The sequence below is a fragment of the Ornithorhynchus anatinus genome, chromosome 2 (assembly GCF_004115215.2).
Source record: "Ornithorhynchus anatinus isolate Pmale09 chromosome 2, mOrnAna1.pri.v4, whole genome shotgun sequence".
NCBI lineage: Eukaryota > Metazoa > Chordata > Mammalia > Monotremata > Ornithorhynchidae > Ornithorhynchus > Ornithorhynchus anatinus.
In genome coordinates, this window is record NC_041729.1 from 43,048,650 (window position 1) to 43,076,506 (window position 27,857).

Below are 27,857 nucleotides of genomic sequence, written 5' to 3' on the forward strand. Positions count from 1 at the left end.
GCTTTCTTCACTCTTTTTGTCAAATGTTTCACTCTCACCCTGTCCTTGGCTGTTGGAAAGTCAGTGTTCTACCTCCTTGTCTCTGAGCTGCATGTCCAATTGGACAGCTGAATTCTGCTGCTGCTGCTATTGCTAGTGACAAATATAACCTTCTACCTCTGAAGCAGCCCTCTCCATGCAGCACAACTCTAATAAATCACCAAAGTCAAATCTAGGCATTTTAAAGTAAAAAAAAGCAAACAAGGACTAATGTCTAGGGTAGTGTTGCTGCAGGTTCTAGATCTCAGCACCTTTATCGATTACCTTTTAATATTTTTATGTAACCTAGGTGGGCAGGGAAGGAGCATTCTGCTTCTGTTTCACTTTCTTGAGTGATTATTACAGTAGGTGCTCAATAAATAGCATTACTATTACTACCAAGGGCTAGAGATTCAGTTTTCAGAAGGAAACCACAATTTGGATTTAAAGCGCCAAAGCAGAAAATGGTTTTCAATGATCATTTGACAGGCCATAGCCCCCAGTTCTCCTCGGTTAATTCTTCTCACTCCTGTGACAGGTCATTGCTGTGTGAAAAGGCATGGCACTGCGAGTCAGAAGATCTGGGTTACAATCCTAGCTCTACCACATGTATGCTGTGGGACCTTGAACAACACATTTAACTTCTCTGGGCCTTAATCTCCTTATCTGTAAAATGGGAATTAAGTACCTATCTTCAAGAAATAACTTTATAATTTTTAGATGCCCAATCTTCAGTTTACCTTTGCTTGATATGTGTTATAGACTGGGTAAAGGACAAAAGCAAGGATATATTAGGACTTTCCAAGTCAAGCTTACGACTTCACATCTGTGACTTAGGTCCTTGAAAGTGAATTTCAAAACTCTCTTGAAATAAGAGCAGAATTTTACCTTTTAAATTGTTTCCTTTATTTCCAGAACTGTGTGTATGAGATATTTGGTGACATTAATTAAGAGAAGAAATTATAAAATCATCTGGGTTTGTCCCATTAAGAAATCATTAGTGTGAATTTTGTCTACATTTGTTAAAGAGAATCTCCCTCTGAACCTGAAATATATTTCTTGCATTCTTGCCAGAATGATCCAGGTGCCAGAAAAAAACCCCAATAACTGGGAGAAAGTTATCTCTTAAAGGAATGGGAAAATGTCTTCTCTGTATTCTCTAAAAGGCTGTGGTACGGTGACCCGGCTAAGTAGGTGGTCAATAAATATCTGAACATGAAGATAACTACTTCCCTGTACCTATTATAGGACCACATTGTGAAGTTATTTTTTTGAGGGTGCATTAGGTGACATACATATATTTCATGTGTTCCTCCTTTACAACCACTAGGGCAGGGGAACCCAGAGACCAAAGAGATTGATTTTCAGGAGCAGGAGAGGCGGCAGTAGGGAAAGCAGTGTTGTCTAGTGGACAGAGCAAGTGCCCAGGAGTCAGAAAGACCTGGGTTCTAATTTTGACTCGGCCACTTGTCTGCTGTGTGACCTCAGGCAAATCACTTAACTTCTCTGGCCTCAGTTACCATGTGGGACAGGGACTGTATCCAATGCGATTTGCTTGTATCTATCCCAGCGCTTAGTGTAGTGTCTGGCACACAGTAAGTGCTTAATACCACAATAATATTATTGTTATAATTATCTCTCCATTTAAATTAGTAGAACCCTTTCTTGGAATTGTTAAACCATTAACTAGGTAACCTCCCTATATAGTGAACTGTTACAGAGTACCATAGTGAAGTTATAAAGCAGACTGTATTCATTTATTTATGTTTACTAATGTCCGTCTACCCCTCTAGACGGTGAGCTCACTGTGAGCAAGCAACATGTTTGTTGTACTCTCTCAAGCGCTTAGGGCAGTGCTTTGCACATAGTGAGTGCTCAATAAATTTGATCGAAAGAATGAACTTGCCCAGTTTCAAAATGGAAAATCAGGGAAAGTCAGAGCCTAAATCTGCTGCCCCATGGAAGTGACAGTGGAAGAAAACTACTATCACTCCACTGCCCTGCTGAGGTCTAATAATAATAGTAGCAATAGCTTATATTAAGAACTTATTGCAGAGCATTGTATTAAATGTGGGAAAAAAGTACACAATTGGGAATTAGTCCCACAAGGGCCTCACAATCTGTGAAAATAGGTGGGGCATGGGGAGAGGACTGGAGCCAGACACACTGGGAGAAATGAAACCCTAAAACAGCATAAGGGACAAGGAAAATGCACAATACACAAAATAAAAACAAGAGTCACTAGGGAGCCGTGCCTAGAGAAGCAGAATTTCTTCTAGTGATTAACTAGTCCAGTCTAGTCCATAACAACAGCCACCACAGCCCCAAAGGTCTATAAGGATTCGTACTGCAAGGGTGGTTCTCCCACCGGGGTGATGGAAAGCAGGACTGGATGGGGTCTACTCAGTGGCAAGGAGGAGAGCTAGTATCGACGCTGGGTGGAGGGGAGGGAAGGCAGTTCAGTCCACTGTGGTGAAGGGGATTGGGGGGAGTGAGAATGCGTGGGGGAGGGGGCATGAATATTTCAGCGTGGCTCAGAAGCAGCGTGGCTCAGTGGGTAATAGAAAAAAAAGCACCACCTAGAAACACAGAAGCAGCACGGCCTAGTAGAAAGAGAATCAGAGGTCCTGGGTCTAATCCCTGCTCTGCCATATGTCTGTTGTGTGACTTTGGGCAAGTTACTTATATTCTCTACTTGTCAGCTGTGTGACTTTGGGCAAGTCACAACTTCTCTATGCCTCAGTTGCCTCATCTATAAAATGGGGATCAAGACTGTCAACCCCATGTGGGACAACCTGATTACCTTGTATCCCCCCCAGCACTTAGAACAGTGCTTGGCACATAGTAAGTGCTTAATAAATGCCATTATTATTATTATTATTTCACTTGTCTGCAGTGGAAGAGGGACCAGGAAGACTTGGCAGCAGCTTTTATATCCAGCTTGGACCCCAAAGAGCATGGTGGAGGCAGGAAGTTTTGTTCTTTAGGCTACGGTGGGGGCAGGCCAAGAGCACTTAGGGAGGTGAAGCTGCAAATAACAGATATTTTGCTCATTTTCAGAAGTGAAGAGGCACAGCTGCAGCTTTTATCTCTAACCTGATGCGCACAGTCTTTAGTTAATTGTGGCATTTATTAAGTGCTCCATACATACCAAGCATTGTGCTAAATGCTGGAAGTAGAAAAAAAAATGATGGTATTTGTTAAGCACTTACTATGTTCAAAGCACTGTTCTAAGTGGTGGGGGATACAAGGTGATCAGGTTGTCCCACAAGGGCTCACAGTTTTTAATCCCCATTTTACAGATGAGGTAACTGAGGCACAGAGAAGTTAAGTGACTTGCCCAAAGTCACACAGCTGGCAAGCGGTGGATCTGGGATTCGAACCCATGACCTCTGACTCCCAAGCCCAGGTTCTTTCCACTGAGCCATGCTGCTTCTCAAATGCCAGCTAATCAGGTTGGACACAGTCCTTGTCCCATATGAGGCTGTGTCTAAGTAGGAGGGAGTACGATTGAATCCCCATTTTATAGAGGAAACCAAGGCCCAGTGAAATTAAGTGACGACCAAGGTCACACAGCAGGCAAGGGACAGAGCCAGAACTAAGAACTCCAGTCTCCTGTGTCTTCCCACTAGGCCACCCTGCTTTCCCTTAAACAGAGGAGGTCTAAAAGCATGCCTAGCAAATTCAAAGTACAAATCCTACCCAATCCAGAACAGTGATAAGGCTTTGGAAACAGATACTTTGCTGGGATGGTGAGCATTAACCTGATAAATCTGGTGTAAATGAAACTGAGTTCAGTATTTCTTTTCTCCCCTCCAAAGGTCTCTCATGTTTACCTAAACCCTTTAGTTAGGATTTACTAAATCTGAGCTGTTGTTTTTCATTGTTCTTTTCTTTTCCCACATCCTTGAAGTCGGTCAAGGCAGTACTGTATATCTTTAGCTAGTGTGAAGGTTAAATAGTTTCATATGTATTTCTTGTTTTCTTTATAGGCGAATTCATGGTTTTAATGGAAACCTTGTTTCCACATGGAGAAAGACAACCTACCGTGGAAGTAGAAGAACAAGTTTTGATGTTAAACCAGTAGTGATTAAGCATGAAAATTACAATTATGTTCAAAGTCAAAAGATAGTAATTGTGGTATCTGTTAAGCACCTACTATGTACCAGGCTCTGTATTAAGCGCTGGGGTAGATTCAGGCTAATCAGGTTGGATACAAACCTTGTCCCACATGGGGCTCACAGTCTTAATCCCCATTTTACAGATGAGGTAAGTGGGTTACAGAAGTAATTTGCCCACAGTCACACAACAGACAATTGGCAGAGCTGGGTTAGAACCCAGGTCCTTCTGACTCCCAGGCCCTTGCTCTATCCACTAGGTGATGCAGTTTCTTTAAGATAGTAAACTTAGCCTAAATTTAGAAACTGGGCATTTTGCCAGCCTGCATATGCCACAACGGCTATCTCTATCACTGTTACCACCAACAAAACCACCACCATCGCTGCAATGCCCTTTTTGTTTGCCTATTTTTATAACAGCTTTGGGCTAACTATTCCAAGGTCAGATGTTCAGCCTTTATTAAACACTACAGAGTACATAATGCTGAATTATTATTATTTGGAGATATTGCATTAAGCAATCCTAATTACTGTATAATTATATAGCTAGGTAGTAAAAAGATGTATAAAAGAATATGGGGAAATTGGCCCATTTCCTTTCTGTCATTATGGACACTGTGCTCTGATATAAAGGGCATTTTATATATATATATACATACATGCATATGTATATATTTTGAATGGAGTAAAGTTCTTACTCCTTAAAGACCCACAAGAGCTTTTAGGTCAATGTACTAAATGGTCATAAGTCAGGTAATCTTAATTTTCTAAATAAAATCATATTAAATTTTAAAAGAAGTTAACCAAATGATAAGCAACCAAAGTTCAATTTTACAAATCACATTAAAAATGCCTTTGGGAATTTGAAAAGTTCAGGAAATTTAAAAATTTACCCCATAGTATATTCTCACATTGTTCCATTTTGCAGTGCTTCCACAAGGCAAAGACACACATGCACACTCTTTCTCTCAAGCACTTTACTTTCTTCCTATCACTGCACTAAACACTGGTGCAGGTATCAGATAATCAGGTTAAACACAGTCTCGGTGAGGCTCACAATCTAAGTAAGAAGGAGAACAGGTAACAAACCCCAATTTTACAGTTGAGGAAACTAAAGCCAGGAGAAATTAAGTGACTTAATTCTATCACTCTATCACTTAACTTCCTTGCTTACTATGTGCAGAGTGCTGTACTAAGCGCTTGGAATATACAATTCAGCAGCACTTAGTACAGTGCCTAGCATATAGTAAGTGGTTAACAAACAAAACAAAAAAGAGTTACCCAAAAAGTATATCTTATGTAAGTGTTTATAGTAAGTACTTCATTCATTTCATTGGTTATTCATCGAGGTAAAGTTTGTAGCTACATAAAGCATTATTTGGTTCTAATCTTTCCTTAATACAATTTTTGGCTTCTGAATGTAACACACATGGTATTACCAGTAAAGGAAGAAATGCCAGATGCTAACTACTTTTGCCTATGTTCTCTAGCATTAATGGGAATCAAACCGCAGTTATTTAGAAAACCATCCCTAAAGTGTGCTGTGTTGGTTTGGAAAACTACCAGGAACATAACTTTGCTTTTTTTCCTTTGTTCCTTTTTATGCATTATTAATTTGAGTGCTGGTGGAGAGAAAAATAGACTGTACCCTCCAAAAACCTCAAGCGAGTTTAATTTTGTGCAAAGTGAAGAAGTCTTTTTGTCCCTAGGGTTTCAAGGATAATCTGGGGGAAAGTTGTTGGTATGATGAATTCTTTTAGTTAGAAATATTTCTCTAATGAATGTCCGTTCCAAAGAGGTTTCTATTTCAAATTAAACAGGAAAAATAGGCAAAAATTTAATTCCAGAATCCTTCAATATCACTTCTTGAGTTCTGAAGCCCGGCTGAGGCATCAGTGGTGAAGGCTGTTGACTGACAAACTGCCCCTGGCATTCTCTAGACTGTAAGCTCGTTGTGGACAGGGAGCATTCCTACCAACTCTGTTATTACTGTATTCTCCTAAGTTCTTAGTACACTGCTCTGCACACAGTAAGTGCTCAATAAATACAATTGATTGATTCTGAGAGAAAGACCCAGCAGGAATCATGATAACAGTGGCTGTTGGGAGCAACTAAAACCATTGGGGTCACTAAGCCAACTGAAAGTTCATGGTGCTATGGCAGTGTGCTGTGACTTATTTAGCCATAAATAGGTCTTGCTTTTAAAAAAACCGAAAGCATTGTGTGTTCATCTCAGTTAGCTGCGCCTCTGCTCGCCAACTCACACGTGGCACTCTGGGCCTCGGCTGGAATGCAATTGGTGGGGAAGAGAGAGTGTGTGTGGACTGGCGTAAAATCAATTGCATTATATTCGATTCATTTTTGGAGGCTCTCTGTCCCAAGTACTAAAGCTCATCCATCATTCTCAAAAGGTGACTGGATCATCATGTCATCTCAAGTGCTCATGCATCATAGATGTAAAGAAGTTAAAAAGCATGCTTCGGATACACTATCAGAATGAATACAGATGGAGGTAGGGTGTTCTGGGAAAGATGTTTTCCATGGAGTCTGTATGGGTCGGAGACGACTCGACAGCATAAGACAAGACCACTGAAATGGACCACTGATTAGCATTTGGGAAAAACACCAATCAGTGATATTTACTGAGTGCCTCCTGGACAGTGAGTGGTGGACTAGGTGTTTGGGAGAGTACAAAAGAATAAGAAATGTACAATCCCTGACCTCAAGGAGCTTAAGCCAATCTGGATCACTGGGAGAGTGGATATTAATAACAACAGCAGCAACAACAACAGTAATAATAATGATAGAAATAATAATAACTATGGTATTTGTTAGGCACTATGTGCCAAGCACTGTACTAAGCAATGGGGTAGATCCAGGGTCGGCAGGTCAGACACTGTCTCTGTCCAATATAATGTTCACAGTCCAAGTAGAAGGGAGAACAATTTTGTCTATGATCTTTGTTAGGGGCTTACTATGTGCTAGGCTTTGTACTAGTTGCTGGAGTAGATACAAGCTAATCAGGTTGGACACAATCTATGTCCCATATGGAGTTCACTGTCAATCTCCATTTTATAGATGAAGTAACTATGGCACAGAGAGGGTAAGTGACTTCCCTAAGGTCACACTGCAGACAAGTGGCAGAACTGAGATTAGATCCCAGGTCCTTCTGACTCACAGGCCTATGCTCTATTCACTAGGCAACACTGCTTGCTTATTCATGTATATGTCAATGACTCAGATTAAAACTGATGCTATTTCTCTAGTATAGTCCTCAAGTGACTATTCTTGATGACTGAGCCTCCACGGGACCAACAAATATTCATGCTAAAAGCAATAATAGAATCCCTGTTTCTTACTGGACCTACCTTCAACATCTCCTAATGACAGGGGATTTGTAGCTAGCAGTATCTATTGCAAGTCTGGAAGAAAAGGTGACCATGAGAGTTTGTTCCTACTGGTTGCTCTTGATTGGCTTGGTATTCCTCTTGTTCACATGGAGAATCAGCATGTCCTAATGACCGAATACAGGCCTGGAAGACAGGGGACCTGGGTACGATTCCTTACTCCAACATTTGCCTCCTGTGTGACTTTGGACAAGTCACTTAACTTCTCTGTCCCTCAGTTTCTTCATCTGTAAAGTGAGGATAGAACACCTGTCCTCCCTTAGACTGTGAACTCCATGTGGAACAGGGACTGTCTGATCCGAATATACTGCAACTATCCCGGCACTTGGTCTAGTACTTGGCACAGAGTATGGGTTTAACAGATACCACAATTATTTTTTGACAGTTATTCCCCTACCCTGTACCTCACTATCATCTTTCCTACTCTGGATCTTGAGTAATATTGGTTGCCTTTGTATTATCGATATTAGTTTAGTTTTGTGCAGATAAGTCAATTTTTAAAGAGCTTCTGCCTCTGTGCTCAACTGTCTCACAGTAGCCCAGGAAGCAAGTATATTATAAAAAAAATAGAGTAGCCTTAGGATATTAATGTTCTTCTCTGGGCAGAAACATTTTCCTAGAAGTTGGTAGAGTCTAGTCAGAGTTGAAGATGACCTTTCTGACCCTTTTTGCATTTCCATCAGAGTAGTGTAGGGCTGGGGATAGGTCCAAGCTTGCTCTTTCTCCTCTATATCATCACACTTGAGAATGCAGTGATAGACCTGGAAACTGGGGTCAGAAAATACTTCTAATGTACTGGGTGAGATTTCCAGCACAGCAAGTTAAAAGCATTGTAATAAGCACTTGAGAGAGAACAATAGAGTTGATAGACATCCTTCCTGCCCACAAGGATCATACTATCTGGTGAGGCAGACAGACAATAAAATGTTACAGTTAGGGAAAGCAAGGAGGGTAAGGATATAATCATATGGGCTCTGGGGGTTAGGGTAGAATGTTTATCCAAGTACTTAGGCCCTATAGGGAATGCAGTAGGGAGGAAGAATAGGGTGAGGAAATGAGAGTAGTCGCAGAAGCCCTCTGGAGGAGATGTGATTTTATTTTAGTAGGGCTTTGAAGATGGAGAAAGTGGTAGTCTGTCAGATAAGAAGGGGAAAGGAATTCGAGGCAGAAGGGAAGGCATGAGCAAGGGATCAATGGCAAGACAAAGGAGATGGAGGAACAGTAAGTAGGTAAGTATTAATAATATAATTGTGGTATTTGTTAAGTGCTTTCTGAGTCGAGAACTGTACTAGGCACCGTTAAGTGCTTACTGTGTCAAGCATTGCACTAAGACAATCAGGGCAGACTCATTCTTGTCCTACATGATGCTCACAGTCTAAATAGGAGGGAGAACAGGTATTTAATCTCCATTTTGCAAATGAGGGAACTGAGGCCCAGAGCAGTTAGGGAACTTGCCCAAGGTTCTTGTTTCTGGAGCAACATCTGAATACAAAAGCACAAGTTACAGTTATTCTTTCTGACAGAACCCTTGCCATTTCCAGCAGACCAGACAGTTCATTTCTTTCTCCAGTTTCCTCACCATCATTCTGGACTGAGGAAAAACAATAAATACTCAGAAAGCAGTTATAGTGACAATCAATTGAAAACTGTAAGCCCTTAACCCTGGTATGTACGAGAGGTGAGCTCTCTAAATCCCAATTCAAACTATACTTTTAGCTGAGTGGTCTCTTCATTGGCATTTCGGTCACCAGAGACTTAGTTCATGCTTCATGAAATACAGAAGGAAACTTCTGATAACACCCTGAGTTCTGATTACTCAAGGTTGCTTCTCCCCATGAAATCACTGTTTTATGGTATTTGCTAAGCCCTATATGTCCAACACTTTTCTAAGCGCTGGGGTGGATACAAATTAATTAGGTCAGACACAAGTGACAGTCAGTGTTAACACTAGACAACTGTATCACAACAATCTACTTGGGAACAAATTCAGTGGTACAGTGAGTTCTGTCTTTTAGAAATGTCCTGGACCACTGCATGCTATCCAAAAGGGTTAAGTGCTTGGAAGAACTGAAAGTCTGAGAATAAAATGAAAACTGACCACAATATAAACTCCCTTCAAAGAAGAGATTTAAAATTTTCCAGCAAGGACCCAAATCTTGGCCTAAAAGAGAGGAGCAAACCTCAGAAGTAATAGTGGTAATGGTGTTTATTGAGCACTAGCTGAGTACAATATCTCTTGGGAGGAACAGTAGAAGCAACAGACAGATTCTCTGACCACAAGGAGCTGACCCTTTAGTATTGCGTTTTAGTAACAGTAATTGTGGCATTTCTTAAGCATTTACTATGTGCCATATGCTGGGGTACATGTAAGATAATCAGGTCCGACATAGTCCCTTTAACACATGAAGCTTAAAGTCTAAGCTGGAGGGAGAAGGATTCAATCCCTATTTTATAGATGAGGAAACTGAGACACAGGGAATTTAAATAACTTGCCCAAGGTCACTCGGGAGGCAAGTGGCAAAACTCCAGGTCCTCTGAGCCCCTGCCCATGCTCTTTCCACTAAGCCACGCAGTTTCCCATTTTACTATTCTTTACTATATTTAGGTTTTTGTAACTGAAGATTCTAGGGAGTTTACGAGCAGGAAGCCCATTAGCAGAAAGAAACCAGACCTTAGGGCTGGAGAAAAGTATATCTGCTGACAAAGGGACACCACCTGCTGAGGCTAATCCATGCCAGAATCTGATAATCTTCGTTTTTCATTTATTTTTCAATCAACCTATTTGTTATTTTTATTGCAGATTCATTACATTTTCTCTTCCATTTAAGCCCATATCTCATAATTATAATAAACATAGATCTGGTAGGAGCGAGCAACTGTATTTTCGCTTGCTCATTTCTTCTAACTGCACTCACCCACTTGAGCTCTGTCCAATTTAAGGTCTAAAAGCTCAACAAACAAGGCAGCTTTGATATCTATTGATGCCGGACATACGGCTTGGCTTGCCTTAATAGAGGGGTGTTTAGCTTGTTACATGGGGAGGCAAGTGGGTCTCTTGGGGTGAAGAAGTGGGGGAAGAAGGGTTGGGGGGGGAAGAAGAAGTGGTTCCCATGGGGAGAAGAGGAAACACGAGGGAATCAGAAGCGAATGCAGGCAAAACCCAGGGTGGCTGCAGTGCCATTCTAAAGAACCAGAGACTGGCTTTGTGCCTGTTCTTATAGTCAGCCATTTCCTTCAACTCTATATTTCTGTCTCCCCATCTAGACTGTGAACATATTGTAGTAGAGAATATGCCTACCAACTCTACTGCATTGTACTCTCCCAAGCACTTAGTACAGTGCTCTGCACACAGAAGGCACTCAAAAAATATGGCTGGTTGATTGAAGGTTACCAAGGATTTTTCTGTGATCATTTTAGCTAGTGTCTCTGTGGAGAAAAAAAAATCAGAACAATTAGGTCCTGATTATTAAGTGAGTTTTAGGATACTCCCTGGCAGGAAACTTACTCCACATGAGATTTTAGGTGCATCATCAGATTCATCAGATTTATCGGGCTCCAGAGAGAAAATAGAAAGTGGTGCCATCTGCCCAGACTGACTCAGTATTGTCAATTAGTAGCAGGAGATTTAATTTAATGGCATTTTGAATAGGTGAGGTGATACATATTCCTAGATTTTGTTGCCACAGGGGGTACCATGCAAATTTGCATTTGGGAAACATTAACATTGGTACTTGGAATAATAGTTTAATGGTGCATTGTTCAGGGTAGGTTATGGACATAGACTATCACATTATTCTCATAATAGTGGCAACTGCACAAGATTCCTGGAGAAAATGTACTTTCTTATTTTCACTCTTTTCTAAATGTTAAAATCTAAGAGGCAATTGTATTAATTGTAACAGAATTTCCTTCACTAGCCAACACATCCAGATTTAACATTGTATATGGAAAATACATGGAACTGGGAGTCAGAAGACTTGGGTTCTAGGCCCAGCTCTGCCTCTTGACTGCTAGGTGACCTTAGGCAAGTCATTTAACTGCCCTGTGCCTCAGTTTCCTTACCTGCATAATAGGGATAAGAGACCTGCTATTCCTACATCTTAGATTGTGAGCCTCATGAGGGCAAGAATAGTCTTAGATCAGTGTCTTGCATCTTACCCCAGGTCTTGTCATGGAGGAAAACACCTAAAAAATACCACAGTGAGCCCCCGTATGGAGTTTCAAAGAGAAGAGTCACGGGGTGAAGCAGCAAGCTATAGGGGTAATCTCAGAGTGAGCTAGTGTGGCATTTCAGAGAGCCAATTAAGGATGGTCAATTGCCATGGCTCCCCCTCTAGACTATAAACTCACTGTGGGAAGGGAACATGTCTGTATATTGTTATATTGTACTCTCCCAAGCACTCAGTACCATGCTCTGCGCACAGTAAGCGCTCAATAAATGCGATCAATACTGACTGAATAGATGTCTGACCTCAAAAAAGGACCTGAGAAGTCACAGCATTGTAATTAGGCCGAAGCGTGTAATTAGGCCTTTTCCAACAAGCAGCTCCCTGTAGAGAGGTTCACAGTTGAGCCAGCAGCAACAGTGTCAATCAATCAAAGGTATTTATTGAGCGCTTACTGTGTGCAGAGCACTGTATTAAGCACTTGGAAGAGTACAATACAGAGTTGGTAGACCCATTCCCTGCCTACAGTGAGCTTAATCCTTGTACAAGATTGGCCTAGAGCCAGCTTATCTCCCTGAGTTTGGATTTCTAGATTTGGTGGTTAGTGTCTGCCATGATGCTGATTGGCCTGTGCTTTCCCTGCTCTTTTGAAGTATTTACTCCCCTAGAATGTTTTTGATTTTTATTCAGTTCCATGGGTCGACTCCACGCCCTGTGTAAGAAGGACATACATGCTAAGAGACTAATAAATCCTGGCCAACTTGTCAGGCTATTGATTGATGATGACTTCCTACCAAATCCCACCAATCAAATTAATGAATAACCATTTCAAATACGTTATTGATGAAGTTAAGGGGGAAGTTTGACTTTGACTTAGCAAAATTCATGTTTTTCTTCAACATTTATGTGATTTTTCATGTTTTATTCAGAAGACCCAGAGAACTATATATGTAGTTAATTAAGCCTCGCAACATCTCATAAGGAAAATCACTATTTTTTGCTATTTAATTGGTTACATTGTATCTGGGATCTGCCAAAAACATTGTAAAGGAGAAAGCCACAAGGGTGTGTCTGGCCACTAGTTCAAGTTTCATTCTGGAAGAGTGGTTTACAAAAGAGGGATGCAAATTCACCAAGCAGAACCACTACTGAAGAGATCATATCCTCCTTTCTCCTGGGCCCAGCCCTCCCGACGTTTACAAATTAGTATCCTGCTCACTGCTCACTTTAGGGATTTATTAATTTGTTAACTTCATCCTTCTGCTTGATATGATGTTGCAAAATCTAAAAAATTTTTGACCTTCCAAAGTTTTGATTCCAGATCATCTACTTCAAATGAGAAAGACAAATTAGATAATAATGATAATTGTTGTATTCGTTAAGTGCTTACTATGTGCCAGGCACTGCTCTAAAGGCTGGTGTAGACAAGATAATAGGGTTGGACATAGTCCCTGTCCCACATAGGGCTCACAGTCTCATCTCCATTTTACAGATGAGGGAAATAAGGCACAGAGAAGTGAAGTCTTTTGCCCAAGGTCACACAGCAGACAAGTGGCTCCCTGATTTTTCCATCACTGTGGATGGCTATCTATCCACATCCTTCCCATCTCACAAGCCCACAACCTTGGTGTCATCCTTGACTCTGCTCTCTCATTCACCTGACACATCCAATCAGTCACCAAAACCCGCCAGCCTCACCTTCCTAGCATTGCCAAGATCTGCCCTTTCCTCTACATCCAAACCACTACCAGGTAGTACAATCACTCATCATATCCCGACTGAATTACTGCTTCAGCATCTTTTTGATCTCCCAACCTCCTGTATCTCCCCAGAAGCAGCGTGGCTTAGTGGAAAGAGCCCGGGCTTGGGAGTCAGACGTCATGGGTTCTAATCTATATCTATAATTCTATTTATTTATATTGATGCTATTTATGCCTTTTTACTTGTTTTAATGTCTGTGTCCCCCCTTCTAGACTGTGAGCCCGTTGTGGGCAGGGATTGTCTCTATTTGTTCCTGAACTATACTTTCCAAGTGCTTAGTACAGCGTTCTACATTCCAGAAGGGCTCAATAAATACAATTGATTGAATGAAGTGACAGAGCTAGGATTAGAACCCAGGTCTTTCTGATTCCCAGGCCCATAATCTATCCAGTAGGCCCTGGGGCATGACAATTTCATTAGACCAAGAGCTGTCTCAGTAAGAAACTAATTAGCAAATTTTGATTTTGCAGTGGATCTTTCAAACTCCTTACATTAAAGGATTAAAAGAGCCTTTTCCAGGGTGTCAGGAATTCTTCATTCTGGTTTACCTCTTCCCCAAAGACCCACATGAGATTTCTGGTTTCAACTCTGTTTCCTTCCCTTTTTATTTCTTCATCTTTTTGATTTTCCTTCAAGATGAATGTGACAAAGGGAGGTTGACACATATTTCTGAAAAATACAATTTCAAGACTGGGGTTTTCTGTGGGTGAACAATCAGAATAATCATCACTGACCAAATACTTGAATGTCTTTGAGGTTCTATAGTCAATTTCTCTCTAGACATTGTCCTTCCACAGTTAAATCCTGCTCTGGTGCCAAGGCCCTGGGTTCATTTCAAATCTGAAGCTGGTATGTGCAATGATTTTCTGAGCTGCATGCTATTTTCCCTGGGGAGAGATTGGGATAGGGCTGTGGTTATGCATGAGCCAGCTGTTCTTGGATCTGGTGATGATTACATTAACATAGATGTAGACAGTAGAAAATGATATAGAAAAGGAAGATCTTATCAAAAGAAGTTCACACTTCATGCTAATCCTGATGGATAGATGCACTTTAAAGTTGGTCCTAGAGAATAATAATAATAATAATTTTGGTATTTAAGTGCTTACTATGTGCTGAGCACTGTTCTAAGTGCTGGGGTAGATACAGGGTAATCAGGTTGTGCCACGTGGGGCTCACAGTCTTAATCCCCATTTTACAGATGAGGTAACTGAGGCACCGAGAAGTTAAGTGACTTGCCCAAGGTCACACAGCTGACAGGTGGCGGATCTGGGATTAGAACCCATGACCTCTGACTCCTAAGCCCGGGCTCTTTCCACTTAGCCATGCTGCTTCTCTATAAGCATAGCCTAGTTGAATAAGCACAGGCATGGGAGACAGGAGAGCTGGGTCTAATTCTAGATCTGCCATTTGACTGGTGAGTGACCTTGAGCAAGTCACTTTACTTCTCTGGACCTCAGTTTCCTTATATGTAAAATGGGAATTGAATACCCATTCTCCCTCTGCCTTAGACTGCGAGCCTCATGTGGGACAGGGACTGTATCTAGACTGTAAACTTATTGTGGGCAGGGAATGTATCTGTTTATTGTTGTATTGTACTCTCCCAAGCGCTTAGTACAGTGCTTTGCAAGCAGTAAGCACTCAAATATGACTGACTGACTAGCTTTCCAAATGTTTGTCTAGTAAGGTCTGTCTTTATTAGGTATTCCAGACATCACCAGAGTAAAGAAGCATTTACAGAGTGCCAGTGGCTGGAGTGAGTTCAGAAAATTGTATGAAGGGACATGACTCAAAGCTTTATTAAACTTTTGATTTGTCTTTAGCTCCATTTCTTCCAGGCCTTGAACAAATGCATTTTCCTCCTCATTACCTAAAGTGAATTTAAATGATGAACTTTCTGAATAGGAATGCTGTATCTGACCCAATGACTGAGGGGTGATAGGTAAAATTTCTAAATTCATTCTCTGCCTTTTTGGGGGCTCAAGGTGATTGTCACACACACACAAAAAAGTTCTTTTTGCTTTGAACCGAAATGATAGTCTGGTCCTCAGACTTCTACTCAAATCCTCCCACTGTGGAGCCTTACCTTTCATTTTTGTTTGTTTTCAACAAGGTTATCTTTTCTTGGATAGATTTTCTTTTTCTTTTTAGGAAACTTACCAATTCTTGCGCTCCACATCAGGCTAATTATAGTTTGTGTGTGTGGTACATTTCTTCTATGGAATCTAATCCTTTTAAAAGCATAAGGTTAATGCTCCTTACCACCCCCAGGCCAGCTCAAGGATTACTGGTCCTCTGAAGAAAAGTGTGATGGGGAGGGAAAAAAAAAAAATCAGAAAACTGTGTCACATTACAATGTTTCAGTGATTACTGAGCTCGATGCTTTTGAAGTTAGGATGGCACAAATAGTGTGCATTATACAGTTGAGAACAAGGGATATGCTCCCTGCTCCCCACCTTAGGTTGGGTTGATTTTAGGAAAATATCACTAGTGCAAACCCAGTGAAACTGGAGGGACCAAAGTAACAGCAATGTTGTACTTGGTAATGTTATCCTTTTTTTTTTATTTGTTAAGCATTTAGTGTGTGTCATGCACTGTTCTAAGAACTTAGCCAACTTAACCTATCCCTGTCCCACATAAGGTTCACTCAATATATACAATTGAATGCATCTAACTAATCTAACTAGGAGGGAGAACAGGTATTGAAGCCTCATTTTAAAGATGAGGAAACTGGGACATATAGAAGTTACTGCACTTGTCCAAGACTATACAGCAGGGAAGCGTAGGAGCCAGATCCTCCGACTCCCAGCTCTGTGCCCTTTTCACGAGGTAACAGTGCCTCTCTACTGATTTATCCGTTGGTGAAATTTAAAAAACAGAAAGAGACATCATTCTGTGAAGAGCCTAATTCTCTGCCCGATTCCAGGCATTTGTAATGAGATCCCAAGTCAAGAGCAATGGATGAGCTTCAGTTCTGAAACTTAAGGATCAAGAACCTCGGTGGAAGAATGCATTATGGTACCAATTGATTCTTCGCCTGGTGTGTTCCTGCTGGGGTAGCGAATATAGTGAGAGAGTAGAGGGCCTGAAGGAGGAGCAAATTCCTCCCCCAGAGGTGCCAGGTTTTCATTCGGAGCATGGGAGGGCACAGATTTTAGGGGAGATGACTGGGAGAAGGCTGGCTTTAAGGAGTTAATAAGTCAGTCAAAGGCCACCTATTATATGTCTTTTCAATCCTGTTAGGCAACTCTTGGGTCTTTTCAGAGACTTCTGATGAGCAAAACTGTGAGTCTAGCTCAAAAAGCTCTGGAACCAACCACCCCCTTCACCCTTGGAGAGTGGTTATTTAATATTCATTCCGCAACTCGACTCCGAATTGGATCTCAAGGACTATGATTTTCGGTTTGAATCACTAGCCCTTATTGGTTCTACTTCTTAAACTGAATAATCTTTTTATGGTATTTGTTAAGTGTTTACTTTGTGTAAAGCATTGTATTAAGTGCTGCAGTAGATTACAAGATAATCACGTTGTCCCACAGGAGGCCTCAGGGTAGAAGTAGGAGGGAGTAGGATTTAATCCCCATTTTACAGATTGAGTAAATTGAGGCACCTAGAAGTTAAGCGACACAGCAGACAAGTGGCAGAGCTGGGTTTAGAACCGAAGTCCTCTGACTCCCAGGTCTGTGTTCTTTCCACTAGGCCATGCTGCTTCCTATACTGCTTTGTCAACATAAGCTATTGTTCTGTGGTTTTGTTTTCCCCCCAAGCTTTCTAATAGGTTTAGATATTATACTACGATTGCGTTGCAATAAGTAAAGCTTTTGGGATCAGAAATGTGGTTTCAACATTTTCATGATTTAACATAGAATCAATCGTATTTATTGAGCCAAGTGGAGGGTAGTCCCACTCCACCCACTGGTTTCTTGGGACTGCCCGGAGGCAAGAGACCCCGGCCCTCTGGGCCCCAGGGGTGTAGGACAACACCGGGGGAAGGGTGCACCTTCACCCCCAACCCGTGCACCAGGAACTTGGGTCTGCCCAAGGAAGGAATCACCAATCTCACCTCTCCCACCCCTATCCCTTCGTACCCAGACCCCGAACCAAGAAGCTGGAGAGCGACTCACCCAAATGATACCAACGCGTCAACAATCACCCATCAACAACTTAGCGACTTGATAGCTCTCGCCCATTCACCACCGGACAAACGCTTTAATGACTCGCTAATTGCAGCTCAGCATTTGTGGAATCCGTCCCATCTGGGAACTGCTAAATCGCCACCTGCTAGAGGAACCTGCGTTAGCCGCCGGATCTACGGATGAGATGCTGCAGCTACGGACCCTCAGTCCCCTTCCTCTGACGACCCCCCTCCAACCCCTTCCTACCTTTTGCATCCTCCCACCCCTAGCATTCATTCAATAGTATTTATTGAGTGCTTACTATGTGCAGAGCACTGTACTAAGCGCTTGGAATGCACAATTCGGAAACAGAGACAATCTCTGCCCAATGACGGGCTCACTAGCATCCTTTCCCAGACCTGCTCCTCACCCCAACTTGGCCCCTTCAGTTCACTCCTATTCAACTCCTTCTTACCCCTCGCACTCCCAACAGCCTCAGCCAAATGCGGCCTGTGGAACCCCCCTCTCCATCCATGAGAAAGTGCGTGGCTTAGTGGAAAGAGCCTGGCCTTGGGAGTCAGAGGGCGGGGGTTCTAATCCCGGCTCTCCCACTTGGCAACTGTGTGACTTTGGCAAGTCACTTAACTTCTCTGTGCCTCGGTTACCTCATCTGTAAAATGGGGATTAAGTCTTTTAAATCCCACCTGGGACAACCTCATTACCTTGTATCCACCCTAACGCTTAGAACAGTGCCTGGCACATAATAAGCATTTAATACCATCATTATCATCAGGGGGAAGGTTTCCTTCTGATCCACTTAATCCTCCCCTCACCATCACTGAAACCTCTCTCTCCCCAGATGACAGTCTCCCCTGTTACTCTCTCGGGGGGCGGGGGAGGCGCTCATCGAGAAGCAAGGTGGCTGTGGAAAGAACATGGGTTTAGGAGTCACAGGTCATGGGTTCTAATCCCAGCTCTGCCGCCTGTCAGCTTTGTGATTTTGGGCAAATCACAACCTCTCGGTGCCTCAGTTACCTCATTTGTGAAATGGGGATTAAGGCTGTGAGCCTCACGTGGGACAACCTGATTACCTTGTATCTACCCCGGCACTTAGAACAGTGCTTGGCTCATAGTAAGTGCTTAACAAATACCAACATTATATTCTCCCACTCCTCCAGACTATCTGGGAAAGTAGATGGCTTCCTTCTCGCCCCACAGTGCTGCTCTTTTACCATCCCACCTCCTTTATTTCTCTTTTTCCCTTCCTTTAAAGTCCATACCATCCACCTTTATCATTCACTCCAGTCACGGTCATCTATTACATCTCCGGGGCTTAGTGGAAATAGCATGGGCTTGGGAGTCAGAGGTCATGGGTTCTAACCGCCACTCCACCGCTTGTCAGCTATGTGCCCTTGGGCAAGTCAGTTCACTTCTCTGGGTCTCAGTTACCTCATCTGTAAAATGGGGATGAAGACTGTGAGCACTACGTGGGACAACCTGATTACCTTGTATTTATTTCAGTGCTTAGAACGGTGCTGGCACATAGCAAGCACTTGACAAATACCAACATTATTATTATCCCTGGGGCCTCTCTTCCAACTATCAACCATTTTGATCCCTTTCTCAAATTCCTTCTCCTGTTGTCCTTCCCCCCATTGATCCTTCCCTAAGGATATCCATGTGGCTGTCCCTTTCATTCAATCATACTTATTGAATGCTCTCTGTGTGCAGAACACTCTATTAAGTGCTTGGAAAGTACAATTCAGCAATAGAGACAATTTCAGCCCACACAGGGCTCAGTCTAGAAGGGGGGAGATAGACATCAAAGCAAGTAAACAGGCATCACTATAAATAAATAGAATTATAGATACATATACACATCAAGTAAACAGGCAATAAAATTAAATAGAATTATAGATATGCACATATATACACAAGTGCTGTTGGGTGGGTGGAGGGAAGAGGGGGTAGAACAAAGGGAGAGACATGGCTTAGTAATAGACCATGGGCCTGGGAGTCAGAAGGTCATGGTCTCTAATCCTGGCTCTGCTACTTTGCTGCTGTGTGACTCTGGGCAAGTCACTTCAACATCTCTGGGCCTCAGTTACCACAACTATAAAATGGGGATTAAGTCTGTGAGCCCCATGTGGGACAGGGACTGCATCCAACCTAATTACCTTATGTCTACCTCAGTGCTTAGAACAGTGCCTAAGCACATAAGTGCTTTACAAATATTATCATTATTCTATTGTCCACCTCCCTTTACTTCACTATTCCAATGATCTCCTGCTCTATCCCACCTCACACACTCACCATCTTGGCCGCATACTTGATTTTATAATCTAGTCATTGTACAATCTCCACCCTCACCAATTCTGAGATTCCCCCATCAGGCCATAACCTCCTCACCTGCTCTCTTTCCCATACACTCACCCCAGGCAAGCCTGTCCTTTTTCCCCCCTTCCAATATTCTACAGCCCTCCTACTCCATTTGGTCTCCATATCCACATTACCTTCTCCTGATGAACATGTCGATGCTTCAACACCACCCTCTTTTGCTCCTCTGTTTCTCCTCTAGTCTTATGTCATTAATCCAGGAGCCTGGATCACCTCTTCATTACATTTCTTCTGCTGCTGGAGGAAATCCAGACATTTCTCTGACCTTCTTCACCTCAAATTCATTCAATCATATTTATTGAGCACTTACTGTGTATAGGGTACTGTACTAAATACTTGGGAAAGTACAATACAACTATAATGGTCACATTCCCCACCCACATGAATTTACAATCTAAAGATTACTCATTCTTAACTGCTTCATTTGGGCCTCTCCACTGCCCACCAAGACTTCTTTCTAATCAATTACCACACCCACCCCCCCACCACCTGTTCCAGACATTTAAATCCCTCCTCAAACCTCCTGTTCCACCCCCTCCCTCACCACCATCTCTTTCCCTTAAGACCCGGCCACATACTTCATCAACAAAATTGAAACCATCAGGCATAATCTCCCTAAAATCTCCCTTGCTGTTCTCAAATCCCCCACTCCTCCTCCACCCTGTTTGACTCTCTCTGTATTCCCTGCAGTAACCTAAAATGGGATCTGTCCCCTCCCCTCTAATTCTACCATCTCCACCTGTGCTTCTGATCCCATCCCTTCATACCTTTTAAAATACCCTCTCCCTTCTTCTCTCCTTGACTGCCTTTTTAACTGCTCACTTTCCAATGGCTTTTTCCCCACTGCTTTTAAACATGTTTATGTATATCCTATCCTAAAAAAAATCCCTTGACCCCACAGCTCCCTCCTAACCATTTCTTTCCAGGCTTCTTGAGAGTGTTGTTTACACTGTCTCCACTTCCTATCCTCCAATTCTCTTCTAGATCCCTTCCAATCTGACTTCTGCCCACTACACTGAGCAGCCCTCAGGTAACGGCCTTCTTCTCTCCAAATCTGGCACCTTCTGTTCTACCCTAATCCTTCTGCACCTTTCAGCAGCCTTGGGCGTTGTAAACAACCCCTTTCTCCTTGAAACTTTACCTAACCTTGGCTTCACTGACACTGTTCTTACTTGGTTCTTCTATCACTCCTTCTCAGTTTCTTTTGCCAGCTCCTCTTTTTTGCCTTCCACTATCTGATGGTGAGGGGGTCCCTCAAGGCTCAGTTCTAGGTCCCCCTCTATTCTCTCTTACACCCTTGCCTTGTCTTATGCTGTCAAGTTGTCTCCGACCCCTAGCGACTCTATGGACACATTTCTCCCAAAATGATAATAATAATAGTAATAATGGCACTTAAGTGCTTACTATGTGCTGAGCACTGTTTTAAGCACTGGGGTAGATACAAGGTAATCAGGTTGTCCCACGTGGGGCTCACAGTCTTCATCCCCATTTACAGATGAGGTAACTGAGGCACAGGGAAGTCAAGCGACTTGCCCGAAGTCACACAGCGTTATCAGTGGTGGAGCTGAGATTAGAACCCACGACCTCTGACTCCCAAGCCCATGCTCTTTCCACTGGGACACGCTGCTTCTTCCAGAGCCCCCCTTCCTCTATTCGCGATCGGTCTGATAGTGTATCTTTAGAGTTTTCTGGGTTAAAAATACAGAAATGGTTTACCATTGCCTCTTTGCATGCAGTAAATTTGAGTCTCCACCCTCGACTCTCTCCTTTGCCACTGCTGCCCAGCACAAGTGACTTTTGACTTGCAGCAGATTGCCTTCCACTTGCTAGCCACTGCCCAAGCTAGGAATGGAACGGGTATGCCTCTGCTTGACTCTCCCTTCCATAGCCAAGACTGGTAGAGTACTGGAAACTCTCCAGGTGTGATCCTGAGTAGGGTCTCTCTACACCCATGCCACTGGAAAACTTATTTCCTCCCATGGCTTCATTTACCATCTCTCTGCAAATGATTTCCAGATCTACATCTCCAGCCCTGACCTCTCTCCTTGCCAGCAATCTCACATTAGCCCCCGTCTTCAGGACATCTCTACCTGGATTTCCCAGCAACACCTCAGACTAAACATGTCCAAAATTGAACTCCATTTCTTCCCACCCAAACCCCGTCCTCCCCCTGTCTTTCCCATCACTGTAGCCAATACCGTCATCCTCCCTAACCCACAAGCCCATGACCTCGGTGTTGTCCTAGACTCATCTTTCTCATTTCACCCACATATTCAATCTGTCACTAAATCCTGTCAGTTCAACTTTCACAATATTGCTAAAATCTGCCCTTTTCGCTCATCCAAACTGCTGCCACACTGATCTAAGCAATTATCCTAACCCACCTCGATTCCTGCATCTGCCTCCTTGCTGACGTCTCAGCCTCCTGTCTCTCCCCGCTCCAGTCCATACTTCACTCTGCTGCATGGATCATTTTTCAACAAAAACGTTCAGCCTGCATAAAGTAAGTACTCAATAAATACCACAGATTGATTGCAGAGCACTGTATTAAATGCTTGGGAGAGGAGGATGCCCACAGCAAGCTTACAGTCTGGAGGGAAAGACAGTAATATAAGCTCATTGTGGGCAGGGAATGTATCTGTTTATTGTTATACTGTACTCTCCCAAGGACTTAGTATAGTGCTCTGCACAGTAAGTGCTCAAATATGATAGAGAGAATGAATAATAGTTACTGTAAGTGTTCAGCTAGGCAAATGGAGAGTCCTTGCAATATATCCAGCAAATAAATCTTATATATTAGCAGATATAGAATTACTTAAAAACCTGCTCTTTTGTTTCCTTTTAATATTTTTGGTCTGTCTTTTTGAGCTTACTTGAATCCTTTGCATCAGCCAGGTCACAAACTGGTTCAGGCCAGACCCTCCTGCTCCCTAACCGCCCCCAACCTCCCCAGGTTCATTGGGATTGCTTTTGTCTGATAGGTGGAAATCTCCATCCAAATGGAGTGGAATGGAGGTCTCGGCAGGGGGTATTAACAAGAGTAAGTTAGTCCACTAGTGAGATTGTTGTGGGCAGGGAATGTGCCTGTTCATTGTTATACTGTACTCTCCCAAGTGCTTAATATAGTGCTTTGCACACAGTAATCGCTCAATAAATGCAATCGAATGAATGAACAATTTATGGAGAATGATACTATAGGCCTAACTCTTGTCCCTAAGCCCCAGCCCCAGTTTTAGTACCAGGTTTCAACTTCCTTCCCCACCGAACTAGCTAGAAGTTGGGGAACTGGCTGATTTGAGTTGCTTTATCTTCCCAACCCCTGCTAAGCACTGACAGTACCCAAAGGTAGGCTCAGGAGAGAGAAGGAAGAAAAATATTATGTCATTAAGATCTCTATTTGCTCCGTGAAGAAAATCTTCTAAGAAATACTCAGCATTCCTCCCTGCCCTGTAGGACCCCCTCCACTGTTGTTAATATGAAAAGCTATCAAGGGTTACATCCTTGATATAATTCCCTCCTGATCAAGTTAAACAAAAGAGCCTCAGCATTTTCTTCTCCCTCCACGAGAGGGATCCAAACTCTGAGTTTCTGCAGCTGTGCTGCCTTTGCTGGAGAAAAAATCATATTGTGTAACCAACTGGATGGAAGCACAGAAGGGCAACCAGGGGAAGCCTTTATTCCTTGCCTGACACTACATTAGGCCTTTTAAGCCCAGGACTGAGGTGGATGCTGATGGATTTATAGGCACCAACTTATCACTTTGAGAGCAGGAGCAAAAAAGGGGTGGGGATTTTGTGGATGGGGGCCATTAAAAGAGATAGCAGATCAGTAAACCAGAAATTTGAGCCCTTTGTGGAAACCTTCAGTTCCCATCAGATCTGGGATGAGTGAAACTGGGGGAGCTCAGCTCAAAGAGCTGTGGGGATGGTTATCCACTGGATGGACTCTCCTGAAATCCTTCAGCCAAACTAGCCTCTCTAAGAGGAGGAACGATGGAAATTCCCCAGGGCACTTCCTTCAGGCACTGGCATCTTTCTGGTGGGGGGAAGGAGGTTCTTGGCTCAAAAATGATTCCCTAGCTTGTTCCCAGAAGAGAAGGCTTGTTTATATTCTATCACAGGCCAGAGAAACCAAAGGATGTTACAGTAGAACAGTGACAGCGGCTTTAGGATCATTTGACAATGACTTGTCAGATGTTTGCACTTGGTTATTGTGCAATGTAGCCTTTCTGGTCCGATGCTCAGTACTGCGAATGATGAAAGCTTTCAATTCAGGGTTACAGTGAGGTCAGATCTGCTCAGTAGGGCCTACTTTCCTCGGAGTAGAAAAGCAACTGGACTCTGGGTCAAGAACCAGGCCGGAGCAAGTCTTCTTGCAGTAGAAATATGTCTTCAGAAGATATATAAAAAAATAAGTAACTGGCACTGTAGAATTGCATGACTGACATGGGCTTCAGCCTTTGCGAAATCCAAGTGGAAGAGAGAAAAGGGCTTTCAGCACTAAGTTCTAAAACTCCACACTGTCCTATTGATTTTCTTAATTATTGGCAATTGAAATATCCTGTGACTTTCCGTTTCCCCTCTAGGTGGTGCAAACTGATTGGAGATTTAAAGACTGACATAAATTGGAGGATTAGAGTTGCATTATTTGTTTTTAAACGTTGGGTGAGAAGAAGGGATTAAGAGTGGGGCTTTCAGTCCCCTTTTCAAGACTATTGCCCAGTTGACACAAGGCTCTCTCTGGTTTAAAAAAGCACAGTTAATCCCTTACCTCATATAATGGGACAAGTGGTTTGCAGATAGATCCAGATTGGAGAAGTAGAATATCCCTTGAAGAGGGTAAAGAGAATTTCTTTTTTTTCCATTAAGGAGAACCCTTAGGAGCAGAACAGTTGCCGATAGCTTGGGAGTATATGTCCGATCAGTCAATCAATGGTATTTATTAAGCTCTTAGTGTGTGCAGAGCATCGCGCTAAACACTTGGGAGAATCCACTATAACAGAAACTTCCCTACTACAATGAGTTTACAGTCTAGAAGACTGTAGGTTTCAGGAGTGGGAACTTGTCATCCCACCCCGGAGGGAAGCTCCGTATAATAGCTCCTCCAGCAACATTAGCAGGTCTGTGAAAAAAGCACTGCAAGGGAGGATTGAGCCTGCCATTAATATCACATCTCCTCCAAGAGGCCTTCCCTGATGAAGTCTTCTTTCTCCTGGCTCCATCTCCCTTCTTCGTCTTCAGTGGCCTTGCATCTGTGGCCTCTGGGCATTTGATATTTGCCCTACCCTCAACCCCACAGCACTCACGGACTGAACCTATAAATTATTATAAATTATTTATAACTATGCCTTTCTCCCCCTCTAGACTATAAGCGCATTGTGGGCAGGAAACATGCCTACAAACTGTTGCATTGTACTCTCCCCAGCTCTTAGTATAGTGTCCTGCACCCAGTAAGTACTCAAAAATGATTTATTGATTGATACCCTGCACAGGACTAGAATCACGTGGGCTGGTCAACCCAGACAGCCTCGCTGATAGCCCACATTTGACACTCCTTCCGTCCTCACCCCTCTTTTTCTCCACAGCCTCCTGTTTCTCCTGTATTTCCTTTCTCCCCTCTCCAACCTGAAACAGGAGGCTGTGGCAACGACCCAGTGGAGATCAATAATCCTGCTTCAGTTACCTGTACCTGACTCATGGCCCTGTGGTGAAAAGATCTTCTCCAGAGGTTGCTATTTATCCAGCCTCTTAAACTGGTACATGTCAGAACTGCAAACCCAACTGAGGGGGAGCTCACCTAAAAGAGGCTTCTAGTCCACCCCAAGACTAAATTTAGGATAAAACATTTATTTTCTTCTAGACTAAAGTCTTTGTAGGCAGGGAGCTTGTCTACCAACTCTGTTGTAGAAGCAGCGTGGCTCAGTGGAAAGAGCCTGGACTTGGGAGTCAGAGGTCATGGGTTCGAATCCCAGCTCTGCCACTTGTCAGCTGTGTGACTGTGGGCAAGTCACCTGACTTCTCTGGGCCTCGGTTACCTCATCTGTAAAATGGGAATTAACTGTGAGCCTCACGTGGGACAACCTGATTACTCTGTATCTACCCCAGTGCTTAGAACAGTGCTCTGCACATAGTAAGCACTTAACAAATACCAACATTATTATTACTGTATTGTACTCTCCCAAGTGCTTAGTACAGTGCTCTGCCTATAGTAAGTGCTCAATTAATACCACTGATTGGTTCATTTCCTAAATACATCCTCCTGAGTCCCCATGCTCTCTCTTCCCCAAACCCCTCGGTTTGCCCCAGTCTTTCACGTTTCAAAATTTCAATGTTAATAATAATAATATAGTAGTAATTGTATTTTCTTAAGTGCTTATTGTGTGCCAACCACCGTACTAAGCGCTGGAGTGCATACTAGCAAATCAGGCTGGACACAGTCCCTTTCCCTCTTGAGGCTCACTCACAGTCTTAATCCCCATTTTACAGATGGGGAAACTGAGGCCCAGACAAGTGAAGTGAGTTGCCCAAGGCCACACAGCAGACAAGTGGCAGAGCCGGGATTAGAGCTCATGACCTTCGGACTCCCAGGCCCATGCTCTATCCACTATCTAGGACTGCTTCCTCTCGATCAACTTAAATAACTAATTTAATTATATTCCCAAGATTCCTGTAACTCCTGGAGTTGGTGAAAATGATTAGCCACACATATACACACAAAAGCCTTGTAAGGCAAAACTGCTTGTCTGGGCTAAGGGCCCAGTCAGTTACGGACCCGAGGTCCCTGACCAAAGAAGAGACATATATAAACTGATAATTCCACCCCACTGATAACACAGCAGTTCTTATGCTTGGCTAAGACATATTGGCTTCAATTAGATTCCCTCAAGCAGAAGGACAGCGAGATTTAGAAGAGTAGATTGATGATTATACATCTGCAGTGCCTAGACCCTATGTGACAATGAAAGGGCTATTAGACTACTATAAAATCCAACTCGCTGTCAGTACAACGAGGCCCCAGTGATCCTACTCCAAATTTCCAAGATGGATTTCTCAGCTTCTGTTCCGTTGCTCCCGGGCAACGGCGAGGGTCACTATCAACAACCTGCCAACAGCCCTGGCTCCTTCTTTTAAACATATGTGTGGAATTTGCTTCCAAATGTAAGACCTGTTGTGGGTGCTGAGTGAATGTCAAGGTCTTCTTGGGTGTTGCAGAGAAGCAAGGGCCTGGGAGTCAGAAGGACCTGAATTCTAATCCCAGCTCTGCTACTTGTCTGCTGTGTGACCTTGGGCTAGTCACTTCACTTCTCTGGGCCTCAGTTACCTCCTCTGTAAAATGGGGATTAAGAGTGTGAAGCCCTTGTGGGAGAGAGAGACTGTGTCCAACCTGATTAACTTGTATTTACTTCAGTTCAGTTCTTGGCACATAGTAAGGGCTTAACGAACACATTAATCGATAAGTATTTTTTGACCACTTGAGTGCAAAGCAATATTAGCCTATGTCCTTGGTCATGTGGGCAGGTCACTTAGGGCAGTATAGCAGGGGATGGGCAAGGACTCAAAGACTGGCAGCACAACAACGTTGGCCTCCCCCCACCAATGGACCACCTAATTCAATCGCATTTATTGAGTGCTTACTGGGTGCAGACCACTGTACTAAGTGCTTGGGAGAGTTTAATACAATAAACAGGCACATTCCCTGCCCAGAGCAAGCTTACCTTCTATGCCATCCTGAGGCGTCACTCCCGCCTGCGCCATTGGGGTAGGAAGAATGCAAGCAGGGGGAACATGGGGCCTCTAATGCTGTTTAGAACATTGGGATGTGGTAGCCGCTGGGATTGCAGTTAGGACTGTTGGACTCTGAGTCGTGAAGAGCCTA

General features: G+C 43.1%; 1 long non-coding RNA gene and 1 other non-coding gene across 3 annotated transcripts; both read right to left on the minus strand.

Annotated features, from left to right (window-relative positions):
- Window positions 1-15,127: 15,127 nt before the first annotated feature.
- On the minus strand, window positions 15,128-27,772 carry LOC114806363. Of its 2 annotated transcripts, none has more exons than XR_003754389.2 (4): window positions 27,697-27,772; window positions 20,099-20,216; window positions 17,595-17,748; window positions 15,128-15,765 (listed from the first exon to the last, which is right to left on the minus strand). It is a non-coding gene; the product is annotated as an uncharacterized LOC114806363 (long non-coding RNA). The 2 variants fall into 2 exon arrangements; XR_005661129.1 differs by having other exon boundaries at window positions 20,099-20,219.
- LOC114809664 lies at window positions 21,783-21,921 on the minus strand. The gene has a single exon (XR_003757441.1). It is a non-coding gene; the product is annotated as a small nucleolar RNA SNORA7 (small nucleolar RNA).
- Window positions 27,773-27,857: the final 85 nt, after the last annotated feature.